The sequence below is a fragment of the Triturus cristatus genome, chromosome 2_2 (assembly GCF_964204655.1).
Source record: "Triturus cristatus chromosome 2_2, aTriCri1.1, whole genome shotgun sequence".
In the NCBI taxonomy this organism is placed as follows: domain Eukaryota; kingdom Metazoa; phylum Chordata; class Amphibia; order Caudata; family Salamandridae; genus Triturus; species Triturus cristatus.
This window is the reverse complement of record NC_140582.1, coordinates 511,388,169-511,397,957: the sequence shown is the minus strand read 5'-3', so window position 1 is coordinate 511,397,957 and position 9,789 is coordinate 511,388,169. Positions and strand designations below refer to the sequence as shown.

Here is a 9,789-nt window from a genome sequence, read left to right as displayed (position 1 = left end):
GGAGCCTTTTTTGTCACGATTAATTGAAGAGAAATGTCAACATATTATTGCGATTTTTTAACTGTCCAAAATGAGTAACTATATGTGTATTATCGAAATACAGTGATTGTAATCTTTATGAATGTGACGTGCTGGCGCAGAACTCACTTTAGCACTTGAGAAACTCACAACAGTAGCAATGGGATTATGAGACGGCTAACAAGGGCATGAAAAAGCACGTTATAAGGGATTCTGGGCAACGGAGTTTTTCACTGGTGAAAGAATGCTTGCTTTTACATTGTTCGACCAAACTGGTAGCCATTTGTTGAGTCAATTGCATTCGAGTGAGCACCTGATAAGAATCAGCGCACAGTGATTCAGTATAAAAACCACGTGGGAAAAAGGTCTTTTCATCATAGAGTGAGAGACGTGTGCGTGAGCACTCAGTAAATGTAGCGAACACGGTTGTCGTAATGTCCAGCCGGCAGTAAGCGTGGATTCGCAGCTTTTTCACTCCTGAAGAATTCTTTGAGCATGTCACGGTAAGCGCTGAATAATGGCATCAAGTTCAGGCATTCGGAAGCATGTTCGTTTCAAAAGGGAAGGGTGTTTGTTGAACGCAGGGCGGGACACCTACGAAACAGGCGAAGGTCAATAGAATTGGGGAGGTTTGGAGTGAGCATTGCCATAGAAGGCTTGGAGTTCTTTTTTAGAAGTACGGTTTGCGTGCGTGGGTTAATGCATAGAGCACGAATTACGTACCTTTATTTCAACTAGATGAAATGTATTACAATGGTTGAATTGCCAAGATTATGTTGACACTGATTAATTTGTATATTGTAGATGCCCCTGACGAAGGGATACGTCCCGAAATGCATTGGGTAAATGAATAAAATACGTGACATGTGGAAACCATCTCACCTCCTGTGTGTGGGTGATTTACCTCCAATCGGATTTTAATGAGTAAAATGAATTGAAGATAACGGAAAGAAAACGGCAGAGAAAAGTATTGGATTAATTAAGAGTACATATAGATTAAAGACAAGAAGATTTAATTGATTGGACTCATTGAATGGCAATGGCTGTGCGGCCGGTATATGGAACTGTTACAGGGTCCACGTTGTTTGTACTGATAGCATCGCCACCCTAGCTAGGGGGAAAGTATGAATAGAGCAGGCTATTAAGGTCCACACCAGTCATTTCTTCTCCTATGAATGATGTGAGGCAGGGGCTTGATGACATTAGCAGCCCACTCCACCATGCCTACATATCTCACATAAGCCAATGTATGACTAAAATGAGGGCATTTAAGCGCGTCTCTGTTATGCGCGTCGGGCCAGGTGAGAGAGAGCACAGCGTTCACCCTACGCTCGCTCCCTGGCCCTCTCACTGGCCACATGGCCCGTCTGTGACTTAGGATCTGTGGCCACAGAAAACTCAGCAGCACATCTGCAAGAAGAGTTTGTAACCCTAGCAAGCGCATGGCTTTTGTTTTGAGAGTCTAGCCAAAGAAGGCAGCACAAATGTGATGTTTAGAAGAAGAATTTTATTTGTTGATTAATTAAAATCATTACAATCGATAAGAACCACACATAAACAATAAAAGGGTAAAACAACAATATAACATCGAAATCACAAAGAACAAAAGAAGAAAGGATTGACCAATTCCTGTTTTTAGCGGCTATATCGTAAAATTGCATGATGTTTAGTGGTTTCACGTCCCCTCCCCTGCTCCTCAAACACAATAAGCAAATTGTTTCTAAAAGTTATGTCATATATAGTTTCTATAGCACTCGAACACCCGGAGATGTCTTGGCGCTGACTTAAAGATTACACACGCTGGTGTGGACCTAGAGCAAAAGAAGAAGCTACAGGGACTTATATAGCCAAGTCTCAAACAACTTCCCAAAGACTAGTACATTGGGGGCTTCCTTGATGTGTAGCGGGAGTACATGCCAAGCTTTTGTGGCACACCAAGTACAACGTTCTTTCCTCCCCAGGTTGCCTGCTTGAACCCGGAAGGCAGTGCAAAGTGAGCTGAGGCTGTGCGTAGGGTCCTACCTGGGGTATACTGTATAAAACTCTGTTGTAAAAAGAGTAGGCCCTGCCCATGCAGCGCTTTATAGGCGATGCAGAATACTTTGAAAGTTATTCTATGGGTAATGGGGAGCCATTGCAATTGGCTTATAGCATTAGAGGCCGAGTGATATTTAGAGATCTTGTAAAGAAGCCTAGCAGCTGCATTCTTTAGGGTTTGTAATCTGTTTATTACTGATTGATTGGCAGAGAAGAGTAGTCCGTTGCAGTATTCCAATGTAGTCATGATCAAAGATGCCACAAGAGTTTTTGTAGATGATTTGGAATGAAAGATAGTATCTTTTTAATGGTCCTCATGGTCACAGAATTAAAGACAATCTGTCACCCATCACAACCTCCAGATTGCGAACCTTCTTTACAGGGGACGGCAGTGGCGGCTCCTCAACTATGGCGGAGGAGCGTCACTCCACTACTTTTGTGCAGTGTAAAGGAAAGGAAATATAAAATGATAATAACTCCAAAGTTATTATCATTTTATGTTTCCTTTGTGGGTGGGCAGGCTGTTCTGCTCACGGAGCAGGGCAGGAGTGGTTTACCCACTCCTAAGTGCACGATGACTGTTTGGTTGGCCCTCTCCGGCCGCCCAAACAAGTCATATGCACTTTCCCCGTTCTCCATGCAGGCTGCATTACAGCCTGCATGGAGAACTAGCCCAGGGCCTCATTCCCTGGTTGAGCGTTGAACCAGGACGCTCAAAATCAATCAAAATGCTGCAATGCAAAGAACAAGTGTAGCAAATATTCTACACCCATTAAGCAGGAGAGTGTTGTGGGTGTGGTATGTAGTCGGTGGCGCTTTTCGGAGCACTGTTGTGGTTGCACACTGAGTTTTTACTGACAGCACACTTTCCTTTGAAATGACCACTAAACTTACACAGACATGCAGTTTTAGTGGTAAAACTACATAGCTCACAAACAACGATGTGTGAATATTGGAGTTCATTCAATATTTATCATTTGCGCATCACCAAGTAAAGTGTCCTGATTTGTTTTGAGCCCTGTTTCGATCTTTGTTTCCATCACACTTCATTAATTAAAAAAAAATTACTTCATTTAGTTCTTTCCTAAATGTTGATATATTTTGAAATATGTGTATAGTTCATTTACAGGTATTTACATTTTTTATTGAGTAAGAAAAAAAACTAACATCCTACAGCCTTTCCTTTCACTTCCCGTATCCCAAAAAGATTGTCACCTAGGTAATTTATAGAAAATCCTCTCACTTTGCAGTCAGAGAAATAAAAGTAAGTATAAGGTCTGGAATAAGCAGCAATTTGCCAGAAGACACAGACATTTGACCTTTATCTTTAAACACACAACAAATTTGAGTTTCTTTATGAAGATAAACACAAAATTTAAAGGCGTCTTTGTTGCTCATTCACCTTCCAGCATGGTAATTTCTGGGTGTGCTGCAGCACCCTTGCGCCCCTACTTCCAGCGTGTATGCCTACATTGCTCTTCTACCCCTGATTGTGCTAGAGAGAGGGTGGGAGTGGTATCCACAGTGGGGTGCCATTGCCCCAGTTGTGTATTGGGCTGAGTGACAGGGGCTGTGGCTAACTTGCGGTCCAGGGACAAGAAACTGCCGCAGGATCCTATGCCTTCTTCCAGAAGCCATCAGCCCTTCCTCATAGTTGCTTTGCAGGCCAATTCACCCTCAGACGTCTTTTAATGGCCCATAGGATCCCTCTGTTAGTAACTGAAGTCCCTGAGCCTCCACCAGTCAACCTCAGCTGGCTATTAAGAGAAACATCAACTCATCATTACAGATCAACTGCTGATATAAATGGCCCCTAGTCCCCCCTCACTACAGCACTCAGGCCACATAGGCCTTTTTTGGAAATTAGTATCTTTTGCGTGAGATTCCCCCTTTTGTGTTGGCATTGGGGCTTTGCCTCTGCTAACCAGTGATAATGTACTTGTGCTCTACCTTTTAAACATGGTCAAATTGGCATCCAAATTATTGGTGCATTTAATTTACTTATAATTCTCATAATATATGGTAGTATATGTACCTAAGGTCTGTAAATTTAATTTTACAAGTAGGCTGCAGCACTCGTACCACCCTCTAAGGTAGCACTGAAAAGCATGTCTCAGGCCTCCCATCATAACCTGTAATGCAGTTTTAAACTGCCATTTCAACCTAGCATAATAAACCTTTTGCCAGGTCTAAACCTTCCTTAAGATCCCCTTAAGGTAGACTTAAATGCTTATAAGGCAAGGTGTATTGTAATTAAAAAGTAGGACATGTATCTTAATGTTTTACATATCCTGTTATTGAAAAATCTCTCCAGATGTTTTTCACTGAAGCAAAGCCGTCTCCCTCATAGAAAATCTGAAGTTACATTATAACATCTTATAATACATACCTTCAGTTTAGGAATAGCTAGAACCATGGTTCATAGACTCAAATTATTAGCAATTCAAAATGTAGTTTAATGGTCACATCGGATGTTAAATTGCTATTTTTAAAATGTCTCCTTAGAAAGCTGGCATTTTTCTGCCCATACCAACTGTACTTTTATACCAGTGTTCAGTGTCACCTGACTCTTGATGGCTCTCCTGTGGTGAGATGTATATTCCTTACAGACAGTGGACAAAATGGCCCTGGGTGTGGGGAAGAGTGTTCCTCGCCTGAGCAGGATGTATTGGGGTGTTGTACACAGAACCTTCCTGAGCTTCAAAGTGTAGCCTGATGGCTGTACCCATCACCATCCTGACTTTAGACGGTGCCTTCCCAATCACTGGCAGATGCAGATCACACCTTGGCTTGCCTGCCTTTGTTTAACTCGACAAACTGGAGCCAAACCTAGAAGAAAGAGAAGGACTGAACAGAATCAGTTTTAGCATTAGACAAAGGGGTGTCCTTCACCCACTTCCAGTCTCTGGGTATAAAAGTGTCATCGCCAAAACATGAAATCTGAACACTCCTAGACCTGAGACGATTTAGAAGGGCTGCCCTGTTGTTTGAAAAAGGAAGACTTGAGATGCTTGCTACAGAGAAACAACAAGCTTCCAAGGCATTTCCTGCTTTACAGCTGACCAGAACAAACTGGACATGACATGTTCTTCTCTGCTGGCCTCTGTGGGAGTGAGGCCTGACCCCCCCCAGTGTTGTCCTAAAGGTCCTGGACGATTAGCTGGAGTCGGAGTGCACTTCTCCCTGCCTAACTTAAGATCCCATTAGGTCCCATGCAGAAACTCGCAGAGCTGAAGTCTTCACAGGTTCTAATTCTGAGTGACGCAGAGCACCACAGATCTGCGCAGATCCCACCTGGAAGCCTAAATAGATCCAGCACAGCACAGCGCAGCGCAGAGCCCCACAGAGCCACACCATGTAGTTCCTCACTGAAGACTCCACTGGATCCGGCGCCGAGTGAAACAGACCCTGCAGAGCTATGCAGCTCCCAACTGAAAGCCTCACCACGTCCATCACAGCATGACCCAGGATGATGCAGAGCCCCACAGAGATGCGCTGCACCACCTTCGAATCAAAGTCAGAAGATAAAACTTCCAGCAGGACAAGCCTTTTCCTGTACCCTGCCTGCACTTCATCACAGTCAGCCTCAACATGTAACATTGTCCTGGTCTGGGGCGACCAGTTACCTGCAGTTGGCGATTCGCATCTTTTGGAGCTATTTTTACCTAAAACTTAAAAAAATGTATAACTCTGGTTCTACTTACTGGATTTTTGTTTGTTTTTGTGTCATTTTATTAATTTGAATATCCTCTATATTTTCTAATTTGGTTCACGTGTCTGCTTGGGTTATGTTTACACTTTATTACTGCTTAAGCATTGAATAAATACTTTACATATTGCCTCTCAGTTAGGCCTGAACGCTTGTGTGCCAAGTTACCAGAGGGTTAAGCACAGGTTTAATTACTGACGTTTGTGGTTCACCCTGACAAAGATTGTGATTATTCTTTAAGGTGGGCTCTCACTGCCCTCAACTAAAAATCCAATTTCTTACACCCATCATCAACCCCTTATTTACACTCATCCAACTTAAAAAGATCTCAAGTTAGATATCAGCAAACCATATGGTAGTTACCAACTATCATCAGAGACATTCTGTCTCCTCTGAAGCGGCTCTCAGACAGTCAGAAACATTCCATCAACCAGTCCTCGTAGGCCCACAGTTGAACCTGTCACATATTCAGGCAGCCCTAATTTTCAGACCCATTCTGATTGACCCAAACCCACTCCTTATGGCACTTGATATGTCCCTCTGTTGTGGTCCTTGGACTTCTCTGGGCACCCTCCAATATATGGTGTAATTCCTTTTCTAGACATCACAGCCCAAGAGACTCTCTGTGTGTAACTGCCGGGTGCTTCACAGCCCACTGAGCCAAAAACACCTGCACTCCCAGTTTAGTCACATGCATACCACTAATCTGAAGACCCTAGGTTTCCACCATTGGTTCAAACAATATCTGTACTTCAAATTCTGCCCATGGAAAATGACATGCCAATTTTCAGCTACATTCATCACACACAGTATGTAAAGTACAAAGCTGTATATTTGCACACACACACACACACACACACACACACACACACACACACACACACACACACACACACACACACACACACACACCCACTCACATACACTTCTACTTGTTTTTACATGGAACTTGCTACTACAATCTTGCAGTTTAGTGGCAATGTTAATGATGCTCCTGCACAGCGTTTCATGTAACCTGGTTAGGCTCAGATCATAGTAACATAGTTGGGTGAGTTTTTGTGGTTTTTATAGAGACCCTTGTGTAGAAAATCGGTCAAAAGTCAAATATTAAAATGCTGGAAAGAATGGGTCATGAACCTGCTGCAAAAGTTGGTATACCATCTCCTTAGGATATAGCTCAATCCTTGCAGGGCTAACACATACTTTTATATTTTAGGTATTTAGCAATTCATGACATTGAGTAGGGTAGACGTATTAGGACGTGCCAAAAATCTGTCTGTATTGTTTGCTTCCCAGTTATACATATGTATCTTCATATATGATAATATACATATTAATGAAATGACATAGTATTTCCAAGTCTCTAATGAAGACAGGCTGCAACATATTAGCTCTATCCTTGTTCTTCATGTGTATTCACATACACATTCTTCCCTTATTCTTCAAAAAGCCATATATGTGAATATTTCATGTTTGGTTGCCTTTATTGTAAAAAAAGGAGGCCTTAAAATTTCATATTCTTCGATTTTTGTGTAATTTTTACTTGCTGGAGACTGGTTCCCACAGCAAACGTCTTGCTGAGAGATATTTCTGCTCTAACCAGTCTCTTGCTGGTAATTCATGTAACTTTTAAGTGAATTATGCGCTTACATAAATGAAGTAATGCAATATACCAGAAAACCACATTTCATGCTAAAAGATATTTTATGTAAATTCCCAAAATATAAAATTAAAATATTGTGGAAGAGAATATCGTTAAAAAGGGTTAGTATATCGAAATATGCATATAAGTATATTACCGGGCGCCACTGGGTACTTATAGTTATGTCTGGTTTTCCATGGCAAGAGTGTGTTTTGCTTTGCTTATAACTTTCAACTTTCCATAGAAATGTTTCCCTACCTCAGCTCCTTCCTGCAAAGTTTCAGGGTGATCCATCAAGCCTGGCCATGAAAAAAGGGGGGTCCCAAAGCCAAATTTCCCTATGCATTTTCCATAGACTGTGTTAGGCAGAGGTACAGCAAAAACTGCTGAAAGGAATGATACCAAATTTGACAGCAGGCTAGATCTTGGTCCAGAAAGCAAGCTTTTTAAGATTTGATGGAAATCATTTTTGTAGTTTACGAGATATCAAAGCTGAAAAATATTTGCACATCAGGACGGTTTGGTTCGAGGGACTCCTACAAGAGTCCTAAAAACACAATAAAAAAAAATAGAACCTTATGATTGGCCAAGGGGGCTTTTTTTTAACACTTGGGCCATCTTGTTCCCATGGGAGCAAAGCTAGGGTTGGCTGTATGCAACATGAGGAGAAATGCTTCAGGCAGCCATTACAGTACTAGGGGACTTAGTCCTCTGTCATGTGTCATTTTAAAGAAGAATATAAGGGAGCAGGGTAGAGATACCAGTCCCCCCTGGGCCCTTTTGGGGGGTCCCAGTCGGACATACACAATGCCAAAATAACAACAACAAAAAAACAGTGGTCCTGCATGACGTCATCTCAAAGGTCCCCAAAAACTAAAGAAAAAAAAACCTTTAGAAAATACTTCACATAAGTTTAAACAAAATAGAAATACACCTCTACTGTTAAACATGCTGTCGAATGAGTCTTTACACTTTGTTTGTTTTACACTTTGTACAAAACACACGCTCTTCACATACGTTTAAACGATATAGAAATAAACCTCTACTGCTAAACATACTGTCGAATGTGTCTTTACACTTTTTACACTGTGTTTGTTTGTCTGTTTTACACTTTGGACAAAACATGCGCTCTTTACGGCTACCAACATCAAAGCGATGCCCGGCGTCACCGTGAAAATGCAAAATAGTCTTTGAAGATGATTTTTCTGGAAATGCACTACAAAAATATGAGTTTGAAAAGTACACTAACAAAGCTCTACTGTTAAATATACTGTAGTATATGTCTATATATGTTTTACACTATGTGCAAACCACACGCTCTTCGCGACTACTGATGTTACCATGATGACATCAGAAATAGCAAATATAAATTTGTTTTGTAAAGGTGGCTTTCTTCTAAATTGATCACAGAAATAAAAGTTAAAACAATATTTTGCTGAATATTTAGACTTAAACTTTATTTTAAAAAATGTCTTTGAGTGTATTTTTCAGTATGTGAAATACATTTATTGATCAAAGATTCTCCACAGTAAATGCAACAATGTTGTGCCGACTCACAAATTTGTTAAAAATAAAACCAGTGATTCATGTATTTTCTGATAAACACATACAAAATCAAAAACCGAGTGGTATATAATATAAATATAATACACAATACCCAATTATAGAAAGAAAATACGAACATTTTAGAGGTTCACTTTAAAAAATGGGCGTTGCATTTAAGAAATAGAATTTAAACAAACCTTAGAAACTGAAAAGAACCAAAGGTTACAGGGATGTTATAGGTAAGAATTAACATTTAAAAAACGTTAGAAATTCACTGAAAAAAAACAAAGGTTACAGGGACGTAACAGTTAGGAAATATAGTTTTAAAAAACCTCAGAAATTCACTGAAAAAACCAAAGGTTACAGGTACGTTATAGTTAGGTTGACATTTCACTCGTACAAAACCAGAGAAATTCAGCAGTTTTAGTTAGATGAGCTAACGAAAACTCGCACCCTCACAATGCACTGCTTATGACCTCGCATATTACATCACTCATGACATGGTCAGTGACATCACTCATGACATATCAAATGACATCACTGATGACATCATCCACAAAATCTCTGACGCACCTACTCAAACCCCAACGTAACCTTTCATACACCCACCCCAACAAACACACTAACATTCTCAAAACCATTGACACACCCATACCAGTACTTATATACCCACTCACTGATTCATAGGTCTACACATGAATCCACTCAGTCACCCATACAGCCTATTGTACAACAAATCACTCCCACATACAGTCACTTATATGCTTCAACACTCACCTATACTGCCTTTCACATATGCAGTTACTCACCCATATACAACTGACACATCCATTCACTC

The 9,789-nt window shown here is 40.8% G+C and overlaps 1 long non-coding RNA gene across 1 annotated transcript in view; it reads left to right on the top strand.

Annotated features, from left to right (window-relative positions):
- The first annotated feature begins 403 nt into the window (after positions 1-403).
- Positions 404-9,789, top strand: part of LOC146862437 (uncharacterized) — an 82,604-nt gene continuing 73,218 nt past the window's right edge. Inside the window, exon 1 of the long non-coding RNA XR_014978445.1 lies at positions 404-521. This is a non-coding gene — a long non-coding RNA (uncharacterized LOC146862437). The remainder of the gene's footprint in view (positions 522-9,789) is intronic.